The sequence below is a fragment of the Centrocercus urophasianus genome, unplaced genomic scaffold (assembly GCF_019232065.1).
Source record: "Centrocercus urophasianus isolate 14NV4802_14NV808 unplaced genomic scaffold, USGS_Curo_1.0 seq_9, whole genome shotgun sequence".
Classification (NCBI taxonomy): Eukaryota; Metazoa; Chordata; class Aves; order Galliformes; family Phasianidae; genus Centrocercus; species Centrocercus urophasianus.
Window position 1 is genome coordinate 2,967,137 of NW_024885532.1, and position 17,545 is coordinate 2,984,681.

At 37.2% G+C, this 17,545-nt stretch overlaps 1 protein-coding gene across 1 annotated transcript in view; it reads right to left on the reverse strand.

The window, feature by feature from the left end:
- Positions 1–17,545, reverse strand: part of GPC5 (glypican 5) — a gene marked incomplete at its 5' end in the record, with an annotated part of 595,668 nt that overhangs the window by 478,637 nt on the left and 99,486 nt on the right.

A 17,545-nucleotide genomic window follows, 5' to 3' on the forward strand; every position in this document is an offset into this window, starting at 1 on the left:
TTGTTGCATTGTTGCTGTTATGTGCCATACAATGTCCTGGTTAAAACTAAAAAAATATCTGCAGAACACAGGCAAATCCTGGAGGCTTTCACCTCAAGTTACTGTGCTAGTTTACCTTTTAAATCTGAATTACAACTACTGAAAACAGCAAAAGCAAGCACTGTTTTTAATATAGGATAGGCTGCCGGTGAGCAGCAAAGTTCTCTGAGGCTGCAATAAGAAGAATTTACAGTCTTCTCCACTGGGTGGCAACATAGGATGCAACAACTGCATCTCCTGATAATACAGCTTTCTCCTGATGATCACCCAAAAGGAAAAAAATCAGTCACTGTTAACATTAACATTTTTGCTTCTCTCAGTGTGCAACTGGAAATGCAATGAATATGTGGGAAAAAAAATGGAACTTTTTTTCTTTAGTATTCAGTTTTTCTTTTAACACAGTCATGGAATACAGGCTATACTCACCACTACAAGTATTTGAAACCAATGCTGATTTCTAGCTTTCTCACATGTATCATGCATATCATTCCATAAATCATTAGAAGGAATAGTTTTAGTTACTTGAATTGATATCAGGAAAATATAAGATTCAGTGACAGGAAAAGAAAAACACTAATTCCTATGTTTGATTTGCTTAAAATGCATTTTGCCTCTAAGAATTTCTCAAGAATTACATAGAACAAGGACTCAGTCCCAGAATACTTGTTAAACCAACTCATTTCATTTTCTAAACTTATTTTTGGCAGCCAGGAACAAAATCAGGCAAAATAAAAAGGCAAAGTCCACTCTGTCATCATTACATGATTAACGTAATTCTAAAAAAGTAACAATTAACAAATGGACTGCGAAGAGGAAAAGAGCAGAGTGGAAGACAAAGGAAAAAAAAATAATATGGAAAATATTGAGAACAACTGGTTGACCAAGAAGTGCAAATATGAGGTACCAAAAAAAAAAAAAAAAAAAAAAAAAAAGGAAGAGTTCACCTTAGAAAGAGGGGGAAAAAAATAAAAAACAAAAAAATCCCATCGACTTTATTTATTTCCAATAGAAAAATAACAGGAAATTATGTAACAATTTGAGCTGTTTATATTGTATGAAAATAAGGGGGAAAAAAAAGCATACTTGCATTACAGTTGAGAAGCTCCTACGAATCATAATATTTCTGCTATAACCTCTAGCTCTCAACTCCTAGCTTTGATTGATTGTTGAAAAGTAGGACTCTGTGGATCCACCATACACAGATCTTGATAGATGTGAATATACAAGTGAGAGTGATCATTAGATTATAACTGTTTGTACCCATTTGAGTGTCCATCAACACCTCTTTTTTGTGTAAGATGAAGATGATTCAGAAATACTCACTGCAGTATCATGGACAAGAAGTTAGAATAATCCTTGTAGAAATGTCACCTCTCAGGAAGCACTAATCTAGTAATACCAACCACTCTCTAGGGTCAGACAGCAGAAACTCAGAAGAAAATATCAGTACTTTCACCGTCCTCTTCCTTGTGTACAGTCTCCTAGTTTCTAGTAATTTACAGAAAACAGAATTACATCCAATATATTATATCTTATATTATACTGATGTTAATATCAGTAGTCCTCAAGAAATTCTTAAATTAAGTTGTCTAACCTTTGTTTGAACCCAGATATACTTTCTGTTTCTACACTGTCTTGGGACTGTGACTCTGTGATTTAGCTATAGGCTTTGTAAAAAAGGTATTTCATTTGTGAGTCAGTCGGACAGAGATTTATTATTGGTAGTGAAGGACTACTGCCTACTCAGTTTTTCCAGTTTATGAGCTGGAAATCTGTTTTGAAGAAGGATTTCCAAATATTTCAGGAAAGTGATCTCATTTAAGCAGAGAGCCTTAGCAGTACATATAGTACATATCATTGTCGTTATTCTCTCTATACCAGGTGTCCTTTTTTGTTGTTGTTGGATAAGGGGAAAGAGGTTGGAGAAGAGGGGAAGAAGGGGGGAGAGGGTGAAGAACATGTCTCAAGACAATAGGAATGCTAACTTTAACATGGTACAAACATAATAATTCTTTTTGTAGATAGGTCCTGGGTAATTTTCATTGAGACTATGTTGGTGCTGGATTTCTTTTGTTTGGAAACAATGTTTTTCAGCAGAAAGTTTATTTCTGAAATTACTAAGATGCCACAATTTGTTTGAACTGAAGAGAACTAAGGAAAAAGTAGAAAAAAAAAAAAACATTTTAATTTTACTAAATGTAAAGCTGTATAGACTAGCAATGATATTTAGAGACAGATGTAGGTAATAACAACATCAGGTCTTACTGGAATTCCAGCTTGCTGTTCAGGTGCTTTCTCCCTTCCCTTCAACAACTGACATACCTGAAGACTTTTAGTACAATTTCCCACAGTTGGAACCTTTTCATTTCACAATGCCAGTCCTCACTCTTACCTTCCCAAATGGAAGCTGACCTCAGGATGAAATCTCCAATTTTGCCATATCATTTCAGTACATTTCAGTTGCTGTCTTTCATTTATCCTCCAAGTCATTCTCCCGGTGATTTTATCAACTGAGAATTTTTCTTGTTTTGCTTGTCTCCTGAAAAGTTCTTCCTAAGAGGAGTGAATTCAGCTTTAGGAACATGTTGAAGCTGTTCTTAACAGAAAAAAATATATATATCTGACTACATCTTGTATGCATACTTCACTGTAGACTGACAGATGAAACTGAAGTTACATTATTCCCTGATACAATAAAGTTTAAATTCATAAGATTAGAACAATTACATGCACACACATAAATGAGAAAAAAAATGAATGCAATATTGTGCTGCCTATTTATCAGATGAGACTTCCTAGAAAATGCATTGCTGTATCTCTAAACAAAGAATTTGTTGTCTCCCTACGAAATGATAATCTTGTTTACTCAGAACAATACCAAATACTAACTTCCTTGCATTCAAGATCTATTTCCTGTCTGTAGAAAGAGGGAAAAAGGCAATGTTAATCCCAACCAGTTTAAAATTTGATTGAAATCTTACAGAAAATTCAGATTACAGAAAATTACAGAAAATATCACTGTGAACTGTTCCAAGAGCAGTGTTGAAGCATCTGCCACTTAAGCTCTTTCTCCACAGTGGAGTTCAAGTCCTAGAGGAATCCGAAAGAAGGATGCAGGAAAAAGAAATTGATTGAGCTTACCTGCTGTTCAGAAAACTTTAAGCTTCAGTGATCATCTTGTGAAGGTGGTGCACAGTGTTAAACCTGTAACTTAAAGCTCCCTGAGGCACAGAGTAGAAGAAATCCATATCTGTAGTCTCTTTCAGACAGTCATGCAAGCCTTTTTCCATCTCACTTGCATGTTCTCGAGGGCAAGATTCAGATTATGTAAGCTTTGCAGCTCCTCTATGTTGCTCATCTGGACTCATTCCCAGTGGTTAAAGAGGGTAAAAACAGCCAGTCCACCAGCAGTATTTAGGACATGGCACTCTCCACTGACTATGGAGCCTCAAGAAGTTCAGATAAGACTCCAAAAATTTTCACATCTTAAAGATGTCACTAGAATTTAATCCCCCAAACAAAGTCTTTCATTTATATTCAAATATGGCATTTTAAAGATATGAAACCAAAAGAATCAACAGTATTGACTGTTTTTTTTTATTTTTTTTTCTCTCAAATATATTTGTTTACTAAGCGATTGAAAGTAGAGAAGGTGTGGCACAGTCCAGCTATCAAGTCCTGAACCGGCTTGAAGAATTTCCTTTGAGATACTAGTCTAGACATAAAATACAGGTTTGAAACAAAATGGTTACTGCCAAGAATCTCTGTAAGTACAGTCTGTGCTGTCAAAAGGCTGAAGGGCAGCACTCCAGAATGAGCTTTCATAGGTTTGAATGATAGTCATGTCTCTCCTGCACTACGTATGAATGCAGTCAAGAACCACTTGCCTTGATCTTGGAACTGCTATTCAAGAAACTGAGGAAAGTAAAGTGATAATCTCCTAATACAAAAGATCTGTTTAAAAAACAAAACAAAATGAAAAAACAAAACTATAATTGTTTATGAAGTTTTTTTCCACTAGCTGATGTCTAGGATTCTTGTACTATTCAGTACTGCTCTTCCATTTGGTGCTGTGGCTTGTTAACTGACCACATTGATAATAGTTTTGAATGCAATATAAAACATCATTCTACCAAAAGATTTGCCTGTTTGGACTTTTAAATTAGTTTTATTTATTTCAAACAGCTTCTCTGCAAGGATTTCAGGAGGAATTAATAATATACTATCCTCATCTAGGTAGAATATAATATGCTGCTTTGATGTTCAAACCGAAAGCAACCATCCTAAGTATCTGCCATGCTATCTGTGTAGCTTCTTGAAGTATTTCATTTAAAACAAAAAAACAAACAAAAAGAGAAATAAAAATCTGCAGTTTTATTATACTGTAACCTAAAATAGAGTTATTAATTCCTCTGTTATTGCTGTCCTTATTGTGTAATTCAGAGAAGGTTTTAAAGACATCAGGATATTAATGCAAGACATATTAAAAGGAGAATGGCAACACACATACTAACATATGAGAACATAAGCTTACCTCAGATGTTGCTGTCATTGTAATTGGAAAAAAGGACAAAAAACATACCAATTCTAATAACACTATATAAGAACTGGATATTTAAAATAGAGGAAATAGAGCAAAAATTAAAAGGATTTTTTTCTTTTTTTTCCACAAGCACCCTAATCTCTCCAAATACATTCTTATTTTTATTTAACCCTCATAATCAAAACATAAGATTGTATAAATTATTTAATAGTATGTTCCATCTTTGATCAAAGTTACTATGAAAATGCAAGCAGGTTACTCGGTTCTGCAAAATCCCACAGTTACCCCACAGTTAATCTTCATACATCAATTTGACCAGAAGAACAGCACTACCAAATCCTGATCAGCACTTGCTGCATATTACTTTTAGAAATGGATAGTTTTTTAAAATTTATTATTATTATTAGTGAAATAGCTCAAAGCTTATGCAAAATGGTTTTGGACCAATCTCCATGTTTAACACTAAGTGTTTAGCATATTTTGTTTTTCCTCTCAATGTAGATACTTTATATTAGTTGTTTAAATACATCTGATTTTCTTGATATTTTAGACTTACTTGATATTTTAGACTTTTAGACATCTTTAGATGTAAAATCTTTAGATTTACATAATAATGTAAGTTCTCTCACTACCTTTAGACATTGATATTAATGATCTTTAGAGCAAATGGAGAGAAACACGACCTTCTAGAAAACTCTATCCAACCACTTAAAGACTAAATGAACTGCATCCTGCAAGGGCCCATTTATCTCTTTACTAAAAAAGGTCAAGAAGCCAATTCAGATATGCACTTCTTCACAAAGTAGAAGAGATAAAGAATATGGCAAGTGTCACCAATGCAAGTTCTTATTGGTACAAGACATTAACGTTGCCAAAATATGTGTTTAAAAATTAGTAAGACAGGGATTCCTTTGCTATATACTTAGGACTAGGAGCTGTATTACACACTAGAATGCTACAGTGCATAAAAGAAGCACATAGGGAGAATCTGTGCAGTCTCCAGTCTAGCAATTTAATTATGTTGCTTTCACCTCCATTTCACAGTATCTTCCTATATGGCATCCTGTTGAACACTGTACTTTCATATTTAGACACATTCTTGACTAGGTTACTTACTAAGCAGTATGGCATATTTAAGCGCATTCATGTTTCTTCTTCATAAAATCATAGAATGGCTTAGGTTGGAAGGAACCTTTAAAGATCATCTAGTTTCAGCATCCTGGCTGTGGACACATTTGCCAACCTCTAGATCAGGCTTCCCACCCAACTTGACCTTGAACACCTGCAGGGATGGGGCATGCACAATTCTTGGCAAACAGTTCTAGTGCCTCATGTACTTCTAGTACCTCATTTTTTCCTGATATCTAACCTAAATCTCCCCTCTTTTAGTTCAAAGCCATCTCCCCTTGTCATATCACTATCAGACCTGGTAAAACATCAGTCTCCATCCTGCTTATAAGATCCCTTCGAGTAATGGAAGGCCAAAATGAGGTCTTCTCACAGCCTTCTATTCTCCAGACTGAACCAGTCCAGCTCCCTCAGCTTATCTTAACAGGAGAGGTGTTCCAGATCCCTGATCATTTTTGTGGCACTCCTCTGAACCTGCTTCACCCACTTCACATCTTTCTTGTACTGGGGAGCCCAGGCCTGAATGCAGCACTACAGATACTCTAGAAGGGGCCTCATCAGAGCAGAGTAAAGAGGGACAATCACTTCCCCTGCCTTGCTGGCCAGCCCTCTTTTGATGAAGCCCAGGACACAATTGGCATTCTAGACTGCAAGCATACACTGCTGGCTCATGTCCAGCTTGCTATCCACCAGTACTCTGAAGTTGTTCTCCATGGGCAACTCTCGATGAGTTCTTTCCCTAGGCTGTACACATACCTGAGGCTGCCACTACCCGAGTGAAATACCTTGCATTTGGCATTGTTGAATCTCATTATGTTCACGTGGGCCCACTTTTCAAGCCTGTCCAGGTCCCTCTGGATGCATCCCTTCCTTATATTGTGCAACTGCACACTCTCAACTGCAACACTCGGCTTGGTGACATCAGGAAACTTGCTGAGGGTACACTTGATCCCACTGTCTTACGTCACTGATAAAGCTATTGAGGAGCACTGGTCACATCATTGACTCCTGGAGACACCACTTAGCATCAGCCTCCACCTGGACAAAGAGATGTTGATCACAACCCTCTGGTTGTGATCATGCAATCAATTCCTCATCCTCTGAATCCAGTCTTCAAATACATATCACTCCAACTTAGAGATAAGGATGTGGTGAAGGATCATATCAAAGGCCTTGTACAAATCCAGGCAGATAATATCAGTTGCCCTTCCTTTGTCCATCGATGGTGTCACTCCAACATAGAAGGACATCAGACTGATCAGGCATGGTTTACCATTGGTGAAGCCATGCTGGCTGTCTTGGATCATGTCCTTATCTCACGCGTGCCTTAATTTCCAGTAGAATCTGTTCCATGATTTTTCCAGGCACAGAGGTGAGGCTCACCGTTCCTGCAGTTCCCCAGGTCTTCCATTCTCCATTCTTTAAAGACGGAAATGACATTTCCCTTTTTCCAGACACCAGTGTCTTTGCCCTGACTTTTCAATGTGGAGGGTGGCTTGGCAACCATATTAGCTAGTTTCTTCAGAACCCTTGGATGCGTATCATCTGACTCCACAGACTTGTACACATTTAGCGTAGCCATGTGGTCTCGAACTTGCTCTTTGCTTACACTGGGAGGGATTTTGCTTGTCCAGTGCTTGTATAGTAGTTCAGGGACCCAAGAGACATGAGAAGCCTGACGGCCAGTGAAGACTGAGGCAAAGAAGTCACTGAGTACCTCAGCCTTCTCCATGTCTGTTGAATCCAATTTTGCCTTCTCACTCATCATACAGGGTACATTCTCTTTTGCCCAACTCTTCTGACCAATGTACCTGTAGAATCTCTTGTTATTTTTCACATCTCTAGCCAAGTTCAGTTCCATTTGCATCTTGGTTCTCCTGATCCCATCTCTGCACATCTAGATGGCATTTCCATATTCTTCCTGTGCCACCCATTCATTAGTTTTAGCTTCCATCTTTTTCACAGAGAACTATTACTGATTTGTTCTTCTCTACATGGGTAAACTCAAAATATAACTTAGAACATATTAAAGATGCAAATGCAAATAGGCCAGCAAAGCATCATTAAATTTCTGAGATACCAATTAAAATTCTTTCTGAATCAAAGTGTCTTCAGTTTGGTTATTCAAAGAACTGAGTCAAAAATGAGCTAACAACACTGCTTTCTGAATTCACAAGCTTCATTAGTTCAGTCTAAATTTCCCTGAGTGTCCACATATAGTCAAGTGCTAAAAAATACTTAGACCCTGAGAATGCAGTGTCAGAATAGCAATAGCTAGAACAAAACGATCTCTATAACGTATGTAAGCCAATTTGTTCCTCCCATCATATAATCCTAAAGGAATGTAAGAAGAAGATGAGCTTCTAAGGACGATAAGAAATTATAACTTTTATTAAAGAGAGCAGAAAACACAATATTTTTGAAGTAGATGGTCATAGACACAGTTGTGAATGGCAGATTAGTTTTACTTCATTGAGGAGGAAATAATGATTCTATTAACTGAAAAAGCAGCAAGAAGAATTTGATACAGTTGGAAAGGATAATACCCATTCCTAGAAAAAAAGGGAAAAAAAAGAACTGCCATTCTTTGAAATGAATTAATAAAATTATATGAATACCAATTCATTATCAACTATATTATATAAATGGCATTAATTGAGACTGTAAGCATAATAATCTACCAAATATCCACTAACATAGGACTACAAAGCAAAATAGTTCTTTATATATAGACAATAACTTACTGCAAACTACCACAGTTAGACACATACAAACAAATCAGTGGTTTTCTCATAAGATGCCTAACCAATTTCCAAGTCTCTAAAACTAAATCTGCTAAAAAATAACAGAAGTAACTAAGCCTGCTATAAAGATGTAAAAGCAAGCAAGAAAACAAACAAACAAAAAACAACCCAACCAGAAGAGTCTTAAGTTTCAGTAGTACAGATCTGATTGGTGCAGGATGCTCAGTGAAAAACTGATCTACAGATCTGCCAAAAGTCTTTAGCTGACACAACTTATCATTGCTAAAAACCTGTAAAATGCTGTAGTGGTGAACAGTTCTGCAGTCATCAGTACTCAGAAGTTTCCTGCCTGGACTGGTAAGCCTGCATGCTGATACATTACCACTGTGAACACTGCAGTGAAAGGATCCCTAAGATTTTTCACAATTCAAATATATTTAAATAATACTTGATATATAATAGTGTATATAACATAATAACAGCTGTTGTATTAAACTGCCATGACTAGAAATGATAAATAATTTGCTTTTAGAAACATGAAATGCTTCAGAACATCACTGCATAGAAGGGGTCTCGTAAAATCTCACTAAACATATTATTTGAAAAATATCTTGTATTTCAAATTTCAGTGTAATTAGACTGCATTTATTTCATAAGAACCTTAGTGAGGCACTAATACAAAAATCTTTTGCCTGGCATAATCTGCAATGATTCAGTTATTATTTTATGTTAGGATTATTTTTGAAGAATGCAGCAAATTCTTTTCCTAAGTAAAAATGTCAAGCCATACTATACAAAAAGTGATGGATTTTTTGCTTCCACTGTTGAATGTCATGAACTATGAAAAAGTGGCCCTGAACTCTCTGGAAAAACCCCTAAGAGGCATCAGATCTCTAATACTAAATTCTGGAGTATATACAGTATACATATATGTATAATTATTTGTTGAGGCTGTGTAAAATGAATATCAAACACTCCAGAATGAAGGTATTAGGATGACAGAATTCATAATAATTCTATGAGTTTGGCCACCATTCTTTCTCTCCGCTATCCTTCAGCTGCCTTCTGAGAATTTATGCAGCTATTAAACACAGCTTGAATCATGCTTTTCAGTTCAAAAGACCACACATTTTGTAAAATACTACCAACTTATTAAAAATACATTAAACCAGTGTTTGAACCCTTCCATTATAACCCCTACTGCACATAACCAAGGATTCAAATGTTTCTATAACAAACACTACAGAAAACTATATATTTGCTCAAGCAGGCAGAAGGAAAAAACAGATCATTTATTTAGAGGTAATCAAATAAAACATATATTTTACTGCTTTGAAATAAATCCAAATAAATCAAATAAATTATATCTTGAAATTTCATGACTTATCTAAGCAAATGTTGAAACTGATATTACAGTTATTAAAGCAGGAATGTTTTTATGTGTATACTTCATGACAAAATAGAGAACAAAACCCACACATAATTTAAGCAAAGGAATTATATGCCATTTATTTTTTTTCCTTGATATCAGGTTTGGGTATCCTAAAAGCAAGTGACAGAGGAATCAGATATTAAATAAACTACATAGTTTTTATACATCATTTATCATCAAATCAATATTATTCCTTCTTCTACCTTTTGTCTTCCTCTGAAATAGTTTAGATTCCTGCTCTAAATCCTAAATTCATTAACCTAACCAAAAACAGTATTCAAGGTTTCTCAAAACATAAGACGACAAAAAGTTATATCGAAAACTAGTAAAGAGACAAATGTCATTATTTTATCATTGAATTATTTGTTGCTGACAGAAACAGAAATACCTTTTGTTTTCTACATTGATGGAGATAAAGATTCTCATCAGACCCCCTCATTCTTGTAACCAAAATATGATGTTAATGATGTTTCTTTTGGGGTTGGTGGTGGTAATACTAATGGTCTTGATGATAAAACTAGTGGTTGCTGATTAGACATAAAATATATCCTGACACCAGCACTTTTCCAAATGCAAATTGATAAATTGTAACGAAAAAATTCTCCTGAATTCAGAGAGAAGCTTTGGAGTCATGTATTCATACAGATTAGATGCCCTGAATCTTCATTACAGCCCAGGTGCCATATGCTGGTGAGAACTTCCAAGCATCCCTACTGGGGTAGCTGCAGTACAAAACAAAAATATTTTAGATTTTAGGTTTGGTTGTTTTGTTGTTTTTTTTTTTAGTGGAAAAGGGAAGCCTTACCTGATCACCCTACTGGCCTTCTATAGTGGTGGAATTGCTTTAGTGAACAAGGGAAGAGCCGCTGATGTCATCCATCTGGATTTAATAGAGTCTTTTAACACAGTCCTTTAATACAGTTCTCCATAAGATCCTTCAATTGGAGGTATATGGATTTGATGGCTAGGCTGTCTGATGAACAAGGAATTGGTTGCAAGATTTTAACCAGAGTGGTAGTCAATGGCTAGAAGTTCAGATGGGGATCAGCATCCTTCAGGAGTCTGTACTAGGACTCTAATATCTTCATCAAAGGCATCAGTAATGGGATTGAGTGCACTCTCAGCAAGTTTGTGGATGACATCAAACTATGAAGAGAGGTGAAAATGCCTGAGGGACAGGATGTCATTCGAAGAGATCCAGATAGGCTTCAGCAGTGGGCCCAGGTGAACCTCATGAGATTCAACAAAGCCAAGCGCAAGGTCTTACATCTGGGTCACAGCAATGCTCATTATCAATACAAGCTAGAGAATGAAAGGATTGAGCATAGTCCTTCCATAAAGGATTTGGGGAAACTGGTGGATGGCAAGCTGGACACGAGCCAGCAATATGCTCTCGCAGTCCAGAAAGCCAACCGTATCCTGGGCTGCATCAAAGTAAGTGTGGTCAGCAGGGAAAGGAAGTGATCCTTCCCTTCTACTCTGCACTGGTGAGAGCTCACCTGGAGTACTAAATCCAGATGTAGAGTCCTCAGTACAGGAGACACACAGACCTGTTGGAGCATATCCATAGGAGGGCCACAAAAATTATCCAAAGGATGAAACACCTCCTCTATGAGGACCGACTGAGAGAGCTGGGGCTGTTCATCCTGGAGAATAGAAGACTCTGAGGAGACCTAAGAGCAGCCTTTCGGTATCTAAAGGAAGGCTAGAAGAAGGAAGGTGACAAACTCTTTAGCAGGGTCTGTTTTGATTGGACAAGTGGAAATGGTTTCAAACTATAAGAGAGGAGACTCTGACTGAATCTAAGAAAAAAAGTTTTTCATGATAAAGGCAGTGAAACACTGGAACAAGTTGCCCAGAGAAATGGTGGAAGATCCACCCTTGGAGACATTCAAGGCCAGGCAAGATGGGGCCCTGAGCTCCCTGATCTAGCTGTAGGTGTCCCTGCTCACAAAGGGGAGTTGGGTTAGATAACCTTTAAAGGTCCCTTCCAACTCAACTCTATAATTCTATGATCTATGAAGGTCAATGCAAAACTGTGAAGATAAATTTTTTAAATCATATTTTTAAATTTTCACTTTCATTAGAAATCATCTACCTATAAATATCTCTATCCATTACTTATCTCTTAAGTTGACTTAGTATATGAACAATTCTGGCTAGTTTGTCTTATAATGCTATTGGTATTACAATTTTATGAGTTCATTGGAAGACTGAGCATTCACAGCTCTGGGGCAGGCACTGCCAAATTTGCCAGTTGTTAGGAAGTGCATATTTATAATTGCTTTTCTTTAAGCATCTGTTGCTGATCCTCCTTGGCAATAGCACATTAGGCAAAGCATTAAAAGCCACAATGGGCTATTCACACATTTCAAGTTGCTCAGGCAAATCTTTTGCGTAGGTGCTTTTGCAAGTAGTGCTTTTAACTATAATTTTAGTTCTGCCTCGTTATAAAGTAAGAACTCTCTCTCAAAAAAAAAAAAACAAAAAACAAAAAACCTAAGAGGAATTAATTATATATCTTTATATCACCATTAATATGGTTTTCTTGGCTAAGAAATGATACAGAATTGTACTTTTGTTTCAGAATACTTAAGAATAGACGGAGAAAATTATTTTCCCCAGCCTAAGAGCTGTGCCAAAGCTAAACATTTGATGATAGATGCTTATTATAATCACTTTCTAACAGCTTGCTCAGCAATTAAAATCAATCATGCTGTTTAGTTCCTCCTAATTTGGATACTTTTGAAATATATTTCATAAGAAATTATTCCTCCCAAACTTGATTAGCTGTTTTTAATAATCCCCATTACTTTTCAATCCTTCAACACATGTAATTTTACTATTTCCTTCTCTCACATCTATTTTTGTTTCAGTAGAATCAGAGATCTCAAGATGCAAAATACACATATAGTTCTTCTCTGTGGATATTTAATTCGTCCCTGTTCACATTCCATCTATGTGCTCTAGACAATCAAAGATGTATAAATGTCAGTTAAACCACTCTCCTCTTCCTCTCTCTCTCCCTCTCCCTCTCCCGTTGCACAATTCCTATTAGTTTAGCTTTACAGATAAGTTATAACTGAAATTCTGAACTTCTTCACACAATTATTTTCACATGCTTTGGTATGAATAACTTACCAATTGTAATTTTTCTTTTTCTACTGAACCTCGTGAAACTTATAACACTAAAGTCTGGGTACATCATCACAGATTCAGTTATGCCTTTAAAAGAGACATTTTCATGACTGGCCATTGTAGTCACACAGCTGTCTAAAATAGTGGAAAGGCTGAAAGTAGAAGGAATCTATTCCTCTTTGTAGTCTCATCCCTCGTTCTCCAATGAAATGGACCCAAGAATAGTCTTGCTCCTGAAAGTCTTGTCAACTACAAATCTTGCCTGATGTGTTTAGGGATTCTTAGTTTTGATAAAAATGTGAGCCTATAATATGTAATAGGCTAAACTCAAAATAAATTCTATTTTCAGAATCAAGGACAACGCAGTCATGACATGGTTATTAAAAAAATCACCAAAAAAAAATTAAAAGTCTTGAAGCAAAATGGAATTATGAGAAGCACATGAAATGTAAACCGTTAGGCAAGCTTTCATTGCAACAATACTTTCTTTTCTATTTTTCTGACTTTTTCTTATCCATACTTGATAATCTCTAGGTCGTATGAAATATGGTGAAAGCCATAAGACTTAATTGGAATATGATACTACAGCTGTTAAAATCCTAACTTCCTTCCTTTGTAAAAATGCAATGTAAAGAAGAAAAAAGAGCAACAAAGATTTTTTAAAAACATATCTATCTTCTGTTTCCAGTTCTTGTTGCTGCTTCAAGATAGAAAAACAGACACAGCAAGCATTTAGCAATCTCTTCAGGTGCTGCTGCACTTCTATAAGCATTATGTAGCCTATGACATCGCTTTCTCGTGTCAGATGCAAAACTTCAGGCAACAACTGCTATGGTAGGAGATTTTCAAATAGAATGTTAAAACAGAGATGAATAATGTTGAAACAAACAAAATTCATTTACATTTAATTAATTTGTACACTGTAGGATTTTCCATCCTCTCCCTCATAGGAAGGAATAGGCTAGGAATGCTGCATGGATGAACTCACCAATATCTTTATTACTCTACTAGATGAGAGGGAAGGATTAAAACAAGAAAAGCAAACAAGAAAACTCAGGTTTTCTTTAGTATTTACAGAGGAAAGCAGCCATGTCTGCTCAGGTCATTATTGCTTCTAAAATGTCACTGTATCCTGGAATCATTACAACAGAAGTTGAATAACAAAGGATTTAGATAATACTAGAATCATTATCAAAAGGCTGAAGGAGATCTTAGGAGGTTATCCAATTCACCTTTGCATCTCCATGGAAAAAAATGGCTCTAGCTCAGTTATTAGTCAGTGCCTTTTCTGTCTGTTCTTAAACATCCTCCTGCAGGAAAAAGCCCCTTAACTACATACTTTTGTCCCTCATTGTCATCATCACTAGAAGATCTGTTTAATCTTAGTATATTTTAAATGTTTGCTATATATTCTAGCCATTATCTGTTTCTCTAGAAACAGAGAATAGATATTTTCCTCCCTCTTAGCACTTTGGATTTTCCCCATCAACTCTTTTTTTTTTTTTTTTTTTTTTTTTTTTTTTTGTTAAGCTGAGTTTTCTAGATTCTCAATTGCTCTCACAATTCTTTTGGAAGTATTCCTCAAGTATTTCACAATTTTCCTAAAAATGCTGTACCTGGGCTCATACTGAGTTTCATCAAGATTATTTCGGGAGGCTTGCCCCCAGTTTTTATATTGTATTTTGTATTTGCATTCATTTAGTCTCTTGAACATTGGGTAGGATCATTGCCTGTAGTCCAAGTTCCCATTGTTTGATATCTTCATTTCCCTACAAAATGCCCCTGAACATCACCACTTCCAATGCTACTCATCTCCCATCAGATCCCTTCCCTATCTGATTGATTCATTAATCCATCTCAACCATCAGTTTTCAGCATAATCTGTGGGGCAGGAGCTCTTCTTGCCCAAACATATTCCCCTTGTGTTTAAATTCACAGAATTTGAGTGTGTTGAATGTACTTTTGAGACTAACTTTAAGTCCCATCACTAAACTCTGTCCCTTGGTGCCATGTTCATATATCTTTTAAAATACTTCCACTGATGGGGACCCCATCACTTTCCTGAGTAGCCATGTGCAAAATTTGATCACTCTCATGTCCAATATAAACCTAACCTGTAACTGTTTCCTCACATCTGATCTCTTGTCACCAGAAAAAAAAGACCAGCTATCAGATAGTTGTAGAGAGCAATAAAGTCTCCCTCAATCTTTTCCAGACTAAACAACCCTAGCTCCCTCAGCCACTCCTTATATGTCTTGTTTTTCAGTCCCCTCACCAGCAATGTCCTTTCTGTAGTGAGAGGCCTAAAACTGGACACAATACTCAGCAGGCCATCTTAGTAGTGATGAAAACTATACACACATCCAAGCCATGAGCAGCTAGAAAAATATTGTGAGAAATGGTGACAGAAGCTTTACTAAAATCCACATAGACAATATTCACACTCTTTCCCCCATTTTCTAAGCAGGTCATTTTGCCATAAGAGATGAGGTCATAGAGGGAGACCACATGACTCAGGCACAGAATCACAGAATCACCAAGACTGGAAAAGACCTACAAGATGATCCAGTCCTACTATCCACCTATCACCAATAGTACTCACTAAACTATTTCCCTCAACACAACGTCCAAACGTTCTTCGAACACCTCCAGGGTTGGTGACTCCACCACCTCCCTAGGCAGCCCATTCCAGTGCCTGACCACTCTTTCAGAAAAGTAGTATTTTCTAATGTCCAGCCTGAATCTCCCCTGGCACAGCTTGAAGCCATTCCCTGTAGTCCTATCGCTAGATATACAAGAGAAGAGGCCGACCCCCAGCTTACTACAACCTCCCTTAAGGAAGTTACAGAGAGCAATGAGGTCTCCCCTGAGTCTCCTCTTCTCCAGACTGAACAATCCCAGCTCCTTCAGCCACTCCTCATAAGCCCTGTGCTCCAGACCTCTCACCAGCTTTGCTGCCCTTCTTTGAACCTGCTCCAGGGCCTCAATGTCTTTCTTGCAGTGAGGAGCCCAAAAGTGGACACAGTACTCGAGGTGTGGCCTCACCAATGCTGAATACAGGGGGACAATCACTTCCCTGCTCCTGCTTGCAACACTGTTTCTGATGCAAGCCAGGATGCCATTGGCCTTCTTGGCCACCTGGGCACACTGTTGGCTCATGTTCAGCCAAGCATCAATCAATACCCCCAGGTCCATTTCCTCTACAGTCTTCCAGCCACACCGCCCCAAGCCTGTAGCATTACCTGGGGTTGTTGTGGCCAAAGTGCAGGACCCAGCGTTTGGTTTCGTTGATCCTCATCCCATTGGCTTCAGCCCAGCTTTCCAGGCTGTCCAGATCCCTCTGTAGGGCTACCCCCAGGCAGATCCACACTTCCAGCCAACTTGGTGCCATCTGCAAAATTACTGAGGGTGCACTCAATGCCATCATCCAGGTCATGAGTAAAGATATTGAAGAGGGCAGGCCCCAGCACTGACCCCTGGAGTACTTCACTCATGACCGATCACCAGCTGGATTTAGCTCCATTCACCACTTTCTGGGCCCAGCCCTCCAGCCAGTTCCTTACCCAGCCAACAGTGTATCTCTCCAAGCCATGGGCTGCCAGCTTCTGCAGGACCTGCCTCTCATAATCAGAGTTGAAGATGCAGTCTGTCACTGTTTCTTCTGCTCAGTACCAGCTGTCTCTCATTTTATTAACTCACATTACAGCCTTTGTTCACTCTCTTTGATAATACCTACAGTTAATATTAACAGATGTGTATAAAACATAATTGCAGTTAACTTCTTAATACTGAGATCTCTGTTATTTGCCAAAAGAAATACTTATTTTCTTGATGAAAGTAATAAAGCATAGATATAATTTCTGTGAAAGTCCATCTGACATCTGGCATCCTATAAGTTGTGAAACATTCTGATTTCAAACATAGTCATCCAAGAGCACAGTAGTTAATTTTTTTCTCTCTTTTTTTTGCCATTGCTACTTCCACTGCCATTGTCAGCAAGAGCATATGTAAAATAACACACGTTTCACCTTTAAAATATTTTATCTTAATGTTTTAACTTAGAGCCTTCTCCTGAGAAACCACATATATAAAGAAACTGGTTCATTCTTCAGAGCAAAAGAAAAATTTAAGCAAATATCTTTAGATCCTTACCACAAACTCTGCGTTAAAAGAAGTACTGTATAAAGATCACAGACAGTAAAAGCTAATTTTTTTTCCACATTTTGTAAATGTGAGTCAATCTTCTTCCAACCAGAGTATGGTTAAGCTCCATAAATTTAAAAGAGAAATATCTGAGGAGCAGTAAGACACAGATTTTTTTTACTGTTCTCAGATGAAGCCTAAGGAGCCCATTCTGACTTGTTTTTCTATCTGGTTTTGACACATACTCTGGGAAATAATGCACTGGATTCCACGTGGAAGCTATTTCAGAGAAATGAAAAATACAGAAACTAAAGGAAAGGAAAAGGAAAGGAAAAGGAAAGGAAAAGGAAAGGAAAAGGAAAGGAAAAGGAAAGGAAA